General features: G+C 37.0%; 1 non-coding gene across 1 annotated transcript; it reads right to left on the bottom strand.

Annotated features, from left to right (window-relative positions):
• Positions 1–12,832: 12,832 nt before the first annotated feature.
• On the bottom strand, positions 12,833–12,906 carry TRNAV-AAC (transfer RNA valine (anticodon AAC)). Its single transcript has one exon. It is a non-coding gene; the product is annotated as a tRNA-Val (tRNA).
• Positions 12,907–16,843: the final 3,937 nt, after the last annotated feature.

Raw genomic sequence — 16,843 nt, 5'->3', positions numbered from 1 at the left:
ATCAGGATTGCCTTAATCCTATCTCAATTAGAGATAAGGATTTTTTTTAATTCTATTTTAATTAGTGATAGAATTTTCTGAATGGCCTTATGGCCACCTAATCCTTACATCTCTCACTTGGTCATAAGCCATTTAGGGGTGTCAAGTGTCACAAAGCCTATTCCCACTTTTTTGGGCTTTTGTATTTGTACACTTTCCATCATGTATTCTATTTCATGCACACTGCAGATTTTTAATACAAGCATCATGAATATTTTTCACACATCAAGTGGACTATTCACTCATGATCATACCTAAGTCCCATTTAACTAACATCACAAGGATTTTTGACACCTTAAGTGAACTATTCACTCATGATCATTTATACATGCTTGAGTCTCATTTGACTCACATGTCTTGCAAAGACATCCTTAGAGACTTCCTTCGTTAATGGATTAATTACCATGTCTGATGAAGGTAAATAAGCAACTGAAATTTCATTCTTCTTTATTATTTCATGCATATTTTGATATTTTACTTTAATATGTTTGCTTTTAGAGCTATTAGCTAAAGTGATCATCGAGCTTATCACAACTTTGTTATCACAGAATAGTTGAACTGGTTCATTTAAAACCTCCAATATTAAATTTATCAAGAAGCGACCAATCCAGACCCCAAAGGTCACATCCATATTACAAGTTATATATTCATCTTCTTGCGTATGCAATGCCACAAAACCCTATTTTTTGCATGACCAAGAAATAACTCCACCTTCTAAAGTAAAACATATCCAGAAGTGCATTTGCTATAATCAATGTTGCCTGCAAAGTCAACATCATAATAACTAATAATCTTTATCTTATCAACTTGATAACACAACTTAAGTCCTTTAGTTTTCTTAGAATACCTAAAGATTATTTTCACTGCTTTCTAATGAAGAATGCCAGAATTATTTTAGTATCAACCCACTAGGCTCACTACAAAGTTAATGTCTGGTCTAGTGCATAACATTGCATGCATCGAGCTGCAAATGTTTGAGCATAAGGGGCTTCTAACTTGTCCTATCAATCTTTTGAACAATCATTGTTGCTTAATTTCATTCCTATCATAATAGGGGTTAACTTGACTTTACTATTTATCATTATAAATTTCTTTAAAATATAGTCAAGATATCTTTCTTAACATAGGCATAATAGCCTAGAGATTTTATATCTAAAAAATTTTAATTCCAAGCACAAATGATGCTTCACTAAAGTCTTTCATCTAAAATTGAGAAGACAACCAGGTTTTGGTTTCATTAACCATTTCTATGTCATTCTCTACTATGAGAATGTTATTAATGTATAAGGACAAAATCATAAATTTACTCTATTTTCTTGATATATACACAGTGGTCTAATATGTTTGAAATATAACCAAACTTGGTAATTACCTTATGAAATTTCATATACCACTGTCTTGGTGATTGCTTAAACCCGTACAAGGATTTTTTTCACCTATCCTTTTGACCTTTTATAACAAAATCATCTGATTGTTGCATATATATAGTTTATTTTAATTCACTATTCAATAAGGTGGTCTTTACATCCATTTGATATAACCTAAGGTCAAAGTAAGCCACTAAGGCCAAAATAATGCAAATAGAAGCAAACTTCCACCACTAGGGAGTAAGTCTCTTTATAGTCAATGCTCTCATGTTGAGTGTACCCTTTCATAATTAATCTTGCTTTAAACTTATCAATGATTTCAATTGCATTATATTTTTTTTTAAAGACTCATTTTGAACCATTTGCCTTGCGATCATCAAATAATGTAGTCAATTTTCATACTCCATTCTTTTCTATGAAATCAATTTCATCTAGTATGACTTCAATTCATTCTTTGAATTTATATAATTTAATCAAATTTTAAAAGTTGAGATTATCAACAACTTCATCTCAATTAATGGAGTAATGCAACTTCTCTACCAAATATGCATAATAGTTATCTAAGTAAGATGAAGGAGCTCTAGATTGTTTATATCCACGTTATACATTATGGAGAATGCATGTTATCTACGATTGATTCTTAATCCTCTGTGAATGATTTAGTCTTATGGTTCACTCAATGACACACTGACATCTTCTAAGATGTCGAATGAAATATTATCATCTTGAGGATCAAACTCTCATTCCTTGTCTTTCAGGAATTCAACATCCCTACCCTCTATGAAACTTTGTTCATGGTTATACAATCTATACTCCCTTGAACCTTTAGAATATTCAATGAAAATATACCTTAGTATTTTGTTATACAACTTATTTCTTAGTTGTTTAGGAATTAAAACATGTGCAACTGACTCCTACTTTTACAGGTGAGTCAAATTAGGTTTCCTACTAGTCCATAAGTTATAAAGACTTCGAAGGGACCCTATTTAAAATATACATGGTAGTATGAATTGCCTCTCCTCAAAACCACTTAGAAAGATTCATGTGTGCCAACATGGACCTAATCATGTTTATTAGGGTTTGATTACATCTTTCAGTAACACCATTTTACAAAGGTGTATGAGGCATATTAGACTTTAAACTCATTAAAGTTGTACTCATCTTTTCGGTTATACCAAATGACCTTAATTTTTTTTGCCTAACAATCCTTCTACTTCGTATTTATATGCTTTGAACTTTTTCAAAGCTTATGACTTCTTTGAAATCAAATAAATATGCACATATCTTGAATAATTATCTATAAATGTTATAAAGTATGGCTTTTTCTCATGGGTTTCAACAATTATAGAGCCAAGTGAACTATAGTCAACAACTCACCAGCCCTACTACCTTTTGCAAAAGGCTTCTTGGTCATTTTTTCATATATACAAAGTTCACACTTGCTAAAGTCTATGTTTTTAAGAGTAGGTAGCATACTTTGATTTATTATTCTTTTAATTTTATTAACATTGATATGACCTAATCTTAAGTGCGACATATATGCATCAACATTAAAGGCACATTCAACAAAACTACTAACCATGGTCATAATCACAATGTCTTTTGAGATTCACTTGTCCATGTTTTCCAATAATAACCTTAGACAAAAAATGGGCTTTTAATTCCTTTTTTGCAAAATCAGTAACAAACACAAGATTTTTTCTCAATGAAGGAACATACAACACATTAGTCAAAAGAAAACTATTGCCCTCGACAAAAAACCTATATAACTCTATACCCATGACATCGGTATAGGTGATGTTCCCCATATAGATTCGCTGGTCTTTCACTTTTTGCTCCTTCTCCATAAGGTCCTCCTTTGTCTTGGTGATGTGATGAGTGAAAGGCAAGTCAATCCACTAAACTGAAAGATCACCATCACTCACTAGTGACTGGAAAACAATGCAAACAATCTCACATTTATCATCATGCTTCAACAATGTCACCTTTCGAAGATTTAGACAATTCTTGAAGTGCCCAGCCTACCCATAGTTAAAGCAATTTCCTTTGGGTCCAGCTCATGGATTTTTGTTTTGCACATATCATTCTTAAATTTATTTTGTTTCTTTAAGGTTAGGGCCTTAGGACGGGTTCCTTGGGATGTAGGATGATTAGATAGCCAGTCTCACTTTTTTTCTTCTTGTGCATGTGTTGTTGCTCTAGGGTAAGAGCTTAAGGTAATTCAGCCAAAGTCAATTTTTTCTTGTTGAACCTTATCGCTATAACAACTATTTTCCATGAAGGAGGAAGGCTAGAAAAAATGGTAGACATTTTCATGTGGTCAAAAATTACATTTTCTGCCACCACAAGATCCTTTGCCATCACAAGCATGGAATTTACATGTTCTGTCACATCATCTAACTCGTACGATTATATTGTTCAATAAACAATTGAATATATGTCTTCAATGTTATATTTTTCTTCAAGTGCATCATGGCTTTTGCTGAATCATAGTCCTTAAAAACCTGAATCAAATCATCTTGCATTAAATTAAGGAGAGTTGTTTTAGTAACAACTTCATCTTCCACAAAATTGTCATAAGTCTTTTTTGTTGGATCATTTTTCGGATCACACAGTTTGACAATCATCATCATGATATATAACATGATATGAATCAGGAAATATAACAGTGTAAATAGCATGATAAACAGACGACAGAAACAATAACAGGGTGCAGGCATGTCAGTTTCCGCAAACAACCAAAATCCAGACGACAGCATAAGAGCAAACAGATGCAAAGAACATAAAGAAAACAACAGACACATGTTTAGATTATGTAACAGGCTAAGGCGTACGAAAGTACTCCCCTTAGAGAAGATTCGCCCCCACATACAGTGCAAATCAGGGTCCGGCGTCTTTCCCCCAGGATACAATAGCCACGACGAACCGAATGGTGCACTCCGGCGGGTCGTCCTTCGAAAACAACCTCCACGAACCAAATGTTGCAGAACACCCTTTCGAGAAAACTCAGGAAAGAGATGAAGAGAGAGAGCAACAGAGGAGATGGGAAATCACAGAACTCTTCTTCAGAACCCAGAGAGTCTGTCTCAGCATATGCGTAACCCCAGCCCTCACCACGCTTTTATAACCCACGAACGGTTATGAAACGTGGAAGGACCCGTTACGGATTTTGAGGATACGTGATCCGTTAACGGTCTTTAAAAGATCGAGACCCGTTACGGAATCCAAAGAGCCATAACGGGCATGGGATCCGAGGAGTCGTGACCTGTTATCCATTCCCGTAACCCGTTACCGAATCCAAATGACCAAAGAAACTTTCGGTAAAAAGGTACTTTGTCTTGATTGGATATGGCCCTAAAGGGCCAATTACCCGAACCCGAACCCGAACTCGAACCCGAGCCTGGCCCGGCTCGGCACGGCACGACACGACACGACACGACACGGCACGGCGGGCGGGCGCGTGTGTGTGGTGGTCATCCCACTCTCTTGTTCTCAAGAACAAGTGTATGAGTTCTCAAGTGGCTTATAAAGCCCTTAGAAAACTCAAGCACAAGCAATGTGGGACTATTCCACCTCATCAAGACCACCTTCTTCAAAACAACCCAGTTTCTTCTTTGAATTTTCTCTCCCTTCCTTCTTACACCTAACATTCCCCCACAAATTCAAAGAATGAAACGGGAGGAAACCAAGATGTAAGATAAGACAATCTGCAACAGGACATATCATGTTTTCAGCAATGGTACCTTCCGGTTTGAACCACTACCTTAGTTGACTAACTTTACCCCCACAAGAACGAAGTGAACTGAAGTCTTGAACTTGAACCTTTTGTGTAGGAGTGTCCAATAGCAACAACACGATAAAGGTTCTGGTTGTAATCTTTAGGGGCGGTGCGTGAAAGGCCATGCGCCCGAATCCTGTTTCATGAGTGACTTCAAGAATAACCCAATTCCTTAAACTGCGGCCACACAGTCACACTCACATAGGTGGGCTTCTCCAAAGATGCACTGCTAACAGCTCGCCTTGAAGGCTTTGAACCCATTCAGAGTTTTAACTCTTCCTTAACTTGCAGCTACAACACCTTTCCAGAGTAAACAGGGGAACAGACACAGATACATAGTATCTTATAAATAAGGTGTTATCCAGTTCACCCTACAACTTGTTATTACCACATTGAACCTACTTTGTGGGATCTCCACTCAGATAGGTTGGGTTGCTACTGTAGATGAACTACTGATGGGTTTCAGTCTCATCCCCTCTCTGGATTTCAGGACTAAAGACTTATCTAGTCCTTTCGTTAATGGATCAACTGTGTTCTCTTTGGATCCAACATAGTCCACAGTAACCACTAACAGAGACACCAGTTCCCTTACAGATTTTATTCTGACTTGGATGTGTCTCCTCTGCTTTTGGTTATATTTTGTGCTTTTAATCTTTGCAATAGTGGCCATATTGTCACAATACACAGATATCGCAGGAATTGGTTTGCACATTAAAGGAAGTTCCTCAAGAAGTCCCTTTAACCATTCAGCTTCCAATCCTGTGACATCTAAAGCACAGAGTTCAGCCTCAAAAGTAGACCGAGACAAGATGGTCTGCTTTACTGATCTTCAGGCGACTGCGCCGCCACCCAAAGTAAATACATACTCTGTCATGCCATAACTGCCAGAGTTCATGGCTATCCAGCTCGCATCACTGTATCCTTCAAGGACTGTAGGGAATCTCTTGTAATGCAAACTCAAGGAAATGGTTCCTTTCAGGTACCTAAGTACCCTGTCCAATGCCTTCCAATGAGTGCGATTTGGACAACTTGTGTATCTACTTAATTTTGTCACGGAGAACGAAATATCCGGTCTCGTGCAATTTGCAAGATACATCAAACTTCCAATAATCTGGGAATACCTCAATTGAGACACAGGAACACCAATCGTATTCTTATGAAGAGGGATAGAAGGGTCATATGGAGTTGCTACAGATCTCCTTTGGTTATAGCCAAATTTCACAAGTATTTTCTCAACAAAGTGAGATTGAGAAATGGTTAACCCTTTAGCTGAACGAGTAAGCTTTAAGCCTAAGATCACATTTGCAACACCCATATCCTTTATGTCAAACTTGCTACTAAGAAACGATTTTGTCTCATTAATAATTCCCATATAGGAACCAAACAATAGAATGTCATCTACATACATGCATAAAATAATACAACCATCACTTTTAACTTTAAAATAAACACACTTATCAGATTCATTGAAAACAAAGCCAAATGATAATATAATATTATCAAACTTCTCATGCCATTGTTTAGGGGCTTGTTTTAGTCCATATAATGACTTAACAAGTCTAAAAACTTTATCTTCATTACCAGGAGCCACATAACCCTCAGGTTGATCCATATAGATCTCTTCTTCAAGATCACCATGCAAGAAAGCGGTCTTCACGTCCATTTGATGGACCAAGAGATCATAAATGGAAGCCAGTGCAATAAGCACCCTAATAGTGGTCATCCGGGTAACTGAAGAATAGGTATCAAAGTAATCTATTCCCTCCTTTTGTTTGAACCCCTTGGCAACCAGTCTCGCCTTGTACTTGTCAATGGATCCATCTGGTTTCAACTTCTTCTTAAAGATCCATTTGCACCCAATTGTGGAACTACCACGAGGGAGGTCAACTAGTTCTCAAGTACCATTAGAGATAATGGAGTCCATTTCACTCTTGATAGCATCTTTCCAATGCTTTGCTTCAGATGAAGCCATTGCATCTCGGAAAGTGGGAGGATCATCTTTGATAAGGTAAGTGATAAAGTCACTTCCCAAATCCTTGGTAATCCTTGGTCTCTTGCTCCTTCTAGGTTCAACCACTTCCTCAGACTCACTGGGTCTAGGATGGGAACAAGATGGTTCTACCCCCACATCTGTCATCCTTTCCACATGTTCGGGAATGGAACCAGAAGTTGAAGATATATCTAAAGAAGACAGATTCTGAGGTACACCAACTTTCATGGGAAATACATCCTCAAAGAATGTAGCTTCTCGAAGCTCTACAATAGAGTTAACATCTATGCCAGATATCTCAAACTTAATTACTAAGAACTTGTAGGCATAGTTGTTCTCTACATAACCCAAAAAGACAACATCTACTGTTTTAGGACCCAACTTCTCCCTATTGTGCTCTGGGACAAGTACCTTAGCAAGGCACCCCCACACTTTAAGGTATTTTAAGTTAGCTTTCCTATTTCTCAAGAGTTCGAAAGGGCTACTATCCTTATGCTTCTGAGTTACTCTATTCAGAATATGGCAAGCCGTATTCAGAGCATCCCCCCACATATAGGTAGGTAATCTAGAACTCCTAAGTAAAGTATTTATCATCTCAGTTAGGGTTCTATTCTTCTTTTCTGCAATCCCATTGGATTGAGGAGAATATGGAGCAGTAAACTCATGAACTATTCCAATAGACTTGCAATATTCATCGAGTTTATTAGAGGTATATTCTCCTCCTCTATCAGACCTCAATCTTTTAAGTTTTCTACCAGTTTGTGTTTCTGCTTCATTCTTAAAAATAAGAAACTTATCAAAAGCTTCATCTTTTGATTTAATCAGATACACATAACAGTATTTAGTGCCATCATCTATAAAAGTGATAAAATACTTTTTATGATTTCTAGTTAACACTCCATTAAACTCACAGATATTTGTATGCACCAGATCCAATATTTCAGAATCTCTAACAATCGTATGGAATGGTTTCCTACATTGTTTTGCTTGCATACAAATTTCACATTTTTTAGTTTTATCAATGGAATGCTCAGGAATCATTTTCAAGTTCATCTTGCGTTTCACAGAGTTGAAATTCACATGACCTAATCTATTATGCCACAAATAAGATGATTCTATGTTATAAGCAACATTAGACAATGAATCAAATGAAGCATTATTTTCTAATTTATCACTGCAAACATGTTCAACACGAAGTTTAAACAAACCATCATCTAAATACCCCTTGCCAATAAAAGTTTCAGAATATAAAATAACAACTTTATTACATTTAAAATTAAATTCAGAACCCTCTCTAACAAGACACGAACCACTTAGAATGTTCCTTCTAACTACAGGCACATGGTGCACTCTGTGTAAAGATAGAACTCGTCTTGAAGGAAACTTCAGATCCACGCGTCCAATCCCTAACACCTTTGCAGCCGTTGAATTGCCCATAGTCACGGATCCGCCTGCAGCAGCCTGGTATGAGACAAAGATAGACTTATCAGCACAAACGTGCACATTAGCCCCAGTGTCAACCAGCCACTCTGTTGTCTCATAGACGTGATAGATTTGCGGGTTAACAGAAACATACCCAGTACTGGTCCCAACGACCTCAGTCACCATGTTGACTTGAGGCGTTCCGTCTGTGGTCCCATGAGCTTTGGCCTTATTGGAAGGACATTCCTTAGCCCAGTGCCCAACCTGCCCACAGTTCCAGCACAGTTTGTTCTTTGCCTTTTTCTGGATTTTGACCTTAGGTTTAAACTGATTTTTTATTGCAGATTTGGGTTTTTGTCCTTTGCTCTTAAAAGCTCTGGTTATCATGTTCACCTTAGGCGGTTCAGTTGACATCACGATCTGTTTCTGGCTCCTATGCTCCTCTTCAATGGCAATGACTACCATAAGATCATCTAGGGAAATCTTCCCTCTACGGTGCTTGAGTGACATACCGAAGTCTACCCAAGACTTAGGAAATTTCTCTACGATGGTCATAACTTGAAACTTCTCAGGAAGTTTCATTTCAGCCTCAGCCAAACTATGGAGCAGTAGCAGAAACTCGTGTGCCTGCTCAGTGACCGACTTGCCTTCTACCATCTGATATTTCAGAAACTTGGCAACAGAGTACTTTTCAAGACCTTGGTCTTCGGTATTGTACTTCTTGTCAAGTTGATCCCATAAACCCTTAGCAGTGGTAGACGAAGAACAGTACACATCAAACAATGTGTTGGACAGAGCCAACAGTATGCAACCACGGCATATACTGTCCTTTTTTTTCCACTCTACAGCCGCAGTGACTGCAGAAGGGTCAGGGTTAGTATCAGACACTGAAGGGCAGTCGATTTCCAGAACATTCAACAGCCTTATCGTAGTGAACCAGATCTTCATGCGTTGCTGCCAACGCTTGAAGTTCTGACCGGCAAACTTTTTCGGCATACCAGACATGTCCACTTTTGGTACAAACGGAAAAGAAGCCGACATCTTAGAATCTTCTCTAAGACTGTTGGATCATTTTTCGGATCACACAGTTTGACAATCGTCATCACGATATATAACATGATATGAATCAGGAAATATAACAGTGTAAATAGCATGATAAACAGACGACAGAAACAATAACAGGGTGCAGGCATGTCGGTTTCCGCAAACAACCAAAATCCAGACGACAGCATAAGAGCAAACAGATGCAAAGAACATAAAGAAAACAACAGACACATGTTTAGATTATGTAACAGGCTAAGGCGTACGAAAGTACTCCCCTTAGAGAAGATTCGCCCCCACATACAGTGCAAATCAGGGTCCGGCATCCTTCTCCCAGGATACAATAGCCATGACGAACCGAACAGTGCACTCCGGCGGGTCGTCCTTCGAAAACAACCTCTACGAACCAAATGTTGCAGAACACCCTTTCGAGAAAACTCAGGAAAGAGATGAAGAGAGAGAGCAACAGAGGAGATAGGAAATCGCAGAACTCTTCTTCAGAACCTAGAGAGTCTGTCTCAGCATATGCGTAACCCCAGCCCTCACCACGCTTTTATAACCCACGAACAGTTATGAAACGTGGAAGGACCCGTTACGGATTCTGAGGAGACGTGATCCGTTAACGGTCTTCGAAAGATCGAGACCCGTTACGGAATCCGAAGAGCCATAACGGGCATGGAATCCGAGGAGTCGTGACCCGTTATCCATTCCCGTAACCCGTTACCGAATCCAAATGACCAAAGAAACTTTGGGTAAAAAGGTACTTTGTGTGGTGGTCATCCCACTCTCTTGTTCTCAAGAACAAGTGTATGAGTTCTCAAGTGGCTTATAAAGCCCTTAGAAAACTCAAGCACAAGCAATGTGGGACTATTCCACCTCATCAAGACCACCTTCTTCAAAACAACCGAGTTTCTCCTTTGAATTCTCTCTCCCTTCCTTCTTACACCTAACATTTTTTCCTTCCAAACTAGGATTTTCTGAAAGAGTAGGCTTCACGCTATGCAAGCCGTATAGGGTTTTGTCATGGATCATAAGACAATCCATCTTGCGTTGCCACATCCCGAAATTGGTGCCATTGAGTTTTTCTATCTTAGAAAGTTCAGCCATAATGACACAATTCACCATTTTTTCACCCAGATTGTGCTCCTGATTTGAGTGTAAGTGCAGTCACGATGAGAGCAGCACCCACGTGCAACAGCAATACACAGGAGTAGCCCAAGCTGGAGAAATACTGACACACGAGGTTGATGTCGAACGTGTGACACAGGTGCAACAATCACAAACACGAGCAGTGCTACGAGCATGAGCAACACCAATCATGTAGTGATAAGCAGGAAGGAGATACCAGAACTGAAAATAACCTCTGATACCAATGTAAGATTCGAAGGTGTTGGGTGGATGAGAGTAGGGGAACACACTGTTATGCTAATGATCTCCAAGTTCTGCATTTTCACAGCCTCTTCTTGGTTCACACATGTTTTCCTTTCTTTTCTCAATCGTGTCTGTGTAGCAAGAACAAATCGAAGGGGAGCACATTGTTATGCTGTTGATCTTCAAGTTTTGAATTTTCACAGCCTCTTCTCAGTTCACACAAGTTTTCTTTTTCTTCTCTCAATCGTATGTCTGTGTGTGACATGGAACCTGTATATCCATATATACAACTAAGGGTTGGAGTTCAAAGACATGGTGAAATGCCTCTCTTAGATTTTACAATCATTCAATCAATTATGCATGTTAATGGATTGATTCTTGTTATTATATTTGATATTCTTTTGTAATTGTTTTTGTATTTAAACTCATTCTGAACATTTGAGATCATGTGCATGAGAGGTGGGCCAACCATCTTGCTGGGCCATATGAATTCTAGGCTGTTGAGATGGCTCTCTCTCAACGGTCTTGAATTCTTACCATAGTTGATGTGACCCTTTTCGTAGACTGAAAATCACCTTGAGTATGAAAAATCTAGATAGTAGATAGTTAATGTTTTGTCTTTCAAAAAAGTTACAGTTGAATATGAATTGCTCGTATACAGGATTTCTTGTCTCTCTCTCTTCCCTAACAAAGACATAAATGACACTCACTTTTTGGCACCATTCTGTGTTTTGGCTGAGACCAAAAGAATATAACATGGCCAATTCACGACTCAAAATGTGACAAATATGTTCAATTGATTTTTTCATAGACCATTTTACTTTCTTGTCACCTGAAAATTTAAGCAGCTTGGTCAAACCACTTGTTTAAGTTGTCACCTGAAAAAATCAAGTGCCATGAAAGTTGTCACCTGAAAAAATCAAGCGCCATGATTTCGATCAAACAAAAAAAACAAAACTAACAGAAAAACAGAACAGTCAAGAAAACGGTAAATAGGCCATGTTTGTTATATTTTCCAGTTCACGGTCAGCTATGATATCATGCTAAAAATTAGTGTCATTTACGTTATTGTTCATTTTTTCCAACTTTTTTCTTTGGCAATGAGAGAGAGAGAGAGAGAGAGAGAGAGAGAGAGAGAGATGAAAACATAAGAGCATGGCCTGTTGTGGTGACTAAAGGGGGGCTCCACTTGTCTGGTAGGAGCAATTAGTATATGTTATCATGTGTTGAGACGTTGCAAGTTCGAACCACCATGATATTGTAAAATGAGGGAGCCTTAATTCCCTTACCTCTGTCATAAAAAAAAAGTTCCAACCCCTGAAGCCCTCACCGGTTGGTAACGTACGAATCAATGTTGTTAGATTCGTATCGGCTTTCCATTGGGCGAACGATTCGGGTGATTCGTCCGATTCAGATTCACCTCGGAATCGGTCAACTTTTAACCAGTGGTTGACAACGTGTCACAAAAAAATTTAAAACTATTTAAAAGCTTTTCATGATTTATTTGATAGAAATCTGAATTAGGTCATTTTGTATGAATTTTCTGCCGATCCTTATTAGCCGATTCAGGCCGATACTGAAAACACTAGATCCGAATGCTCTTCAGTCCTTTGAAGGCAAGCACATCATGTGAACTACCAAATCACGGATCTTTGGTGCTCTGAGATCGTCACCGTCTATTCAAGAGAAAGATCAACATCTGAAGCCTGATGATGATGTCATGTGGCTTACAGCGTAGCCGCGTGGATGGCTTTTTCCAGCTTTTCTTGGGTTTTTGGTAAACCGAAAAAAAAAACAGGAACAGGAAAACATCGCAATAAGGGTTGGCGTCGCCCGGACTTGAACCGGAGACCTTCAGTGTGTTAGACTGACGTGATAACCAACTACACCACGACACCCCTCATGACATCAGTTGGAATTAAATAAAGACATTTTTAGAAGCCAGTATATGACAGGGCATCAGGTGCAATCACATGGCTCACGAGTGTGCCGCTGAGATACAGCTTGTCAGCTGTGGGCCCAATAAAAGATGGACGACAGATCAGGTGCAGCGGCACAATATAGTGTGCAATTGCACCTGATCTGCCGCCAATACGTGGCACTTATGATTTGCTATGATATCGCCTGTACATTGGCTATACATAGCAAAATTATCGGTAATTTCATCATTTAATCGAAATGCATATAAAATTTATACTTGAAAAAATATGTACTTGTTGAAATAAAAAGGAATATGCAATTATTTTTAGCTACTTTTAATATTGTAATAAATAAAACATAGTTCCCTACTAAGATCTAGACTCGAATTAAATACATAAATGTGAACCAATATCCTAATAAAAATCCAGTATATATATCAAATGTTTAGAGCCATTATATCAAATACATATATGTCTATTTAATCATTAAATTAAGGCTTAATACCACTTAATAAAACAAACTAATAGGACCAAAAACTATATGTTTAAAATTAATACAAAAAAAGTTCAACAAAAAATTTAAGCAACTTAAAAGGTAAGAAAGAAAGAAAAAATCTAACCTCTACTTGTTTGGTAGGAGGTAGTTAGTGTTACACCCAAAATTTTTAAAAGTAAGGTATTAGACTCTAAATTGGATCTTATTGCGTGCATAAACAACGCTAACCACATATAATCATATATTCATATAATAACATGCAACACATGATAACAGGCATGTAACTGAATCTAATTATCATAACATGTCATCGTATCATCACAAGCATACTTTCAACATAAACAATAAATTTAACATAATTGCATAATATAAAGTAATCATAATCATCTAATTAATTAATTTTCTTGCTTAATCATATAAGTGCCCTAGGCATCTAATTAAATATGTAGGACTTTTAATAATTAAGTATTTAATTAATAAAATAAAAAAGTGTCACTTGACATCCACACATGAAATTCTATATGAAGTTTGGTGACAGGGTGACCTTTTGGAAGTCCTATAGACACGAATACTTAACTAAATTTGATGTTTAAATAGTCTATTAGATAACCCTTAAAATGTAGATAATCGTGGTGATCTTAAATTTAATCATACGTGCACGGATCAACCAAAAAATTTAGTCAATTTAAAAAATGTTAACTTTTGTTCTGTAATTTGGCATAAACTTTGATTGATGATAAAACATTCAAATCAACATCAAATTGAGTGTGTAGATAGTTAATTTCAATTCCCTTGAAATGAGAAATGTCAAGTTCAATTCTGATTTAATTGATGAGCTATCCATCGGCCAAAATTTCTGTCAGAACAATAATGGCGTTGTTTGGGGCATCTCACACTTGGGTCTTCACTATGTCCAAATACCATATTAGACCCAATTAAGTTTCAAATAAGTATTTAAATATAAATTAAAATTAAATATTAATTTAAATATCTAAAATAATTTTAAACCTTCATTAAGACCAAATTTTATTTTTATTTATTTAATAATCATGAAAAGTTTTATAAAAAAATCTCGAGTATTGCACGTTACCTTGTGTTGGGATGTTGCAAGTTCGAATCCCAATGGTATCGTTGTGTAACTGGTAGGTGTTTGCCTAACCGCAGATTGCCTATAAAAAAAATCTAGAAGAAATAAGAAAAAGTAAAACAAGTAGGGTTTTCTAAAAAAAATCCTAATCTTTTCAAATCATCCACGCAATCAAAATCCATAGAAACTAGTTAAGTTAATTTGATAGCTGAATCATACAAAGAAAGAGCAGACGATATAGAGCTTGATTTCGACAATGGGCAGCTGGAAAAGGGTACCTGATGGTCAATCCTCAAAAAAAAAAAAAAATAGCTCAATCTTACAAAGTGGAGATTTGCTTTAAATATCGTGATGTATCGTGGCAAAAAATTTTGTCTATATTTTTTTTTTTTTGTATTGGTTAGGTTTTCACCTGTATTGCTATATATCGAATTTTTTTCTATATATAGGGGATGTAATTAGTATATTTGCAACAACTTTTCCTTTTTATAATTCAAATTCATACGTATGTAAAAAGCTTACTAACTCAACAACATACTGCCGACTTGAAACTCTACAAAGTTTACTTTTGAAATTCTTGATAAGTAAGAATTCTACCCTTCCAGTTAACAATTTCCTTTGTGGTAATATTTTGATGGATTTAACATGGTCCAAATGCTAGGAATTGGCTCTTATATCATGTTTTTTTTTATGAATAAACATGATTTTATGAGCCAAAAAATACCAGTAAACTGTTGAATTTTCAAGTCTCGTAAAATCATGTGTCATAATTGGATCCAAGAGCCTATTCTTACAAACCAAATCATGTAGATCACATATGTAAGGTTAGTTTTATAAAAAAAGAAAAAAAGTTCATTCAGACACCATGGCAACCTGGCCAACTATTAGCCCGTTTTCTTTTGGGTTTATTTATACACTTGCAAACCCATGCCCCTTTTGCACAACCATTTATCCTTGCCCACTCCACTGCACCCGGGTTGGGCTCTTGGGCTCATCAAGATAAACAAGGCTGAGAGAGAGAGAGAGAGGGTAAAAACAAAAAAAATTAATGAGGGTAAATGGAGTAATTTTTAAATTAACTAATCATAAACCATGGTTAAGTGAAGGAAGGTAGGGTGGGCATGCATTTGGATTAAAGAGAACAAAACCAGTCATGCTTTTGAATTATTAACCTTCTTAGATAACAATTTGAATTATAGAAGCACTGAGTATTTTCTTGCAAATAACCCTGTTAAAGTTTGTGGGTTCTTGTCTAAGGTCCAATCCACTGAAGACAAAAGCAAAGATTGTTCTTAGATTGGTCCTTAGCCACAGACAGAGAAGATTAACACATTCTAAATCTGCATTGAGTATTACTTGGGGACTTGCTGTTTTTGCTTATTATCGATAAATTATTACCTCTTTTCCAAATACAAAATATAATACATGGTCACTTTATATCTACATTTCAATAGCATCTGGGTATGTTAGAATATCAGATCAAGATCCAGTTTCAGTAGAGGATCTGATGTGAAACTCTTAGAAACGTTTCAAACTGCCTAGGGATAAGAGCAAGAGTCCTAATATTGTTCAGAGTTATCTTTGCAAGCAGAATCCTATTGAAAATAAAGGTTGCATAAAGAAGACAAGTTTCTTATTGAAACTGCCAAAACTAAAAGGAATCAGTAGGTCATGTAATGAATCCTTTTATAAAAGAAACCCATCTCTTGTTTTATGCCCGGAAGATCAACTATGGAAGCTATACATCTTCTTAGACAACTTATTCAGAGATATAGAGAGGGGAACAAAGATTTGCATATGGTTTTTAATGATTTGGAGAAGGCATACGATAGAGTACCTAGGGATGTTCTCTGGTGGACAATGATGAAGAAAAATATCTCTCTCAAGTACATTAGTATAATTAAAGATATGTACGAAGGAGTAATAACCAATGTCCGCACTTGTGGAGGGGTGACAACCAATTTTTCTATAACGGTTGGGTTACATCAAGGATCTGCATTAAGCCCTTTCCTTTTTGCAATAGTGATAGATGAACTTACGAGATCAATTCAAGAAAATGTGTCGTGGTGTATGTTGTTTGATGATGATATTGTTTTGATTGATGAGTCTAGAGTTGGGGTTAATGCTAAGTTAGAATTATAGAGACAAACTTTGGAAGCAAGAGGTTTTACGTTGAGTAAGAGTAAGACAGAATATATGGAATGTCGGTTTAGTAAGCAACGAAGTAGTGATGAGAGTGTAGTGAAGCTTGGTGAGCAACAAATAGCGGTGGATGACTGTTTCAAATATTTGGGATCTATCATTCAAAAGAATGGAGAAATTGATGGTGATGT

Source organism: Nuphar pumila, chromosome 6 (genome assembly GCF_984573655.1).
Source record: "Nuphar pumila chromosome 6, dmNupPumi1.hap1.1, whole genome shotgun sequence".
In the NCBI taxonomy this organism is placed as follows: domain Eukaryota; kingdom Viridiplantae; phylum Streptophyta; class Magnoliopsida; order Nymphaeales; family Nymphaeaceae; genus Nuphar; species Nuphar pumila.
The sequence above is the reverse complement of the archived record's forward strand: the minus strand, read 5'-3'. Positions and strand labels throughout refer to the sequence as shown.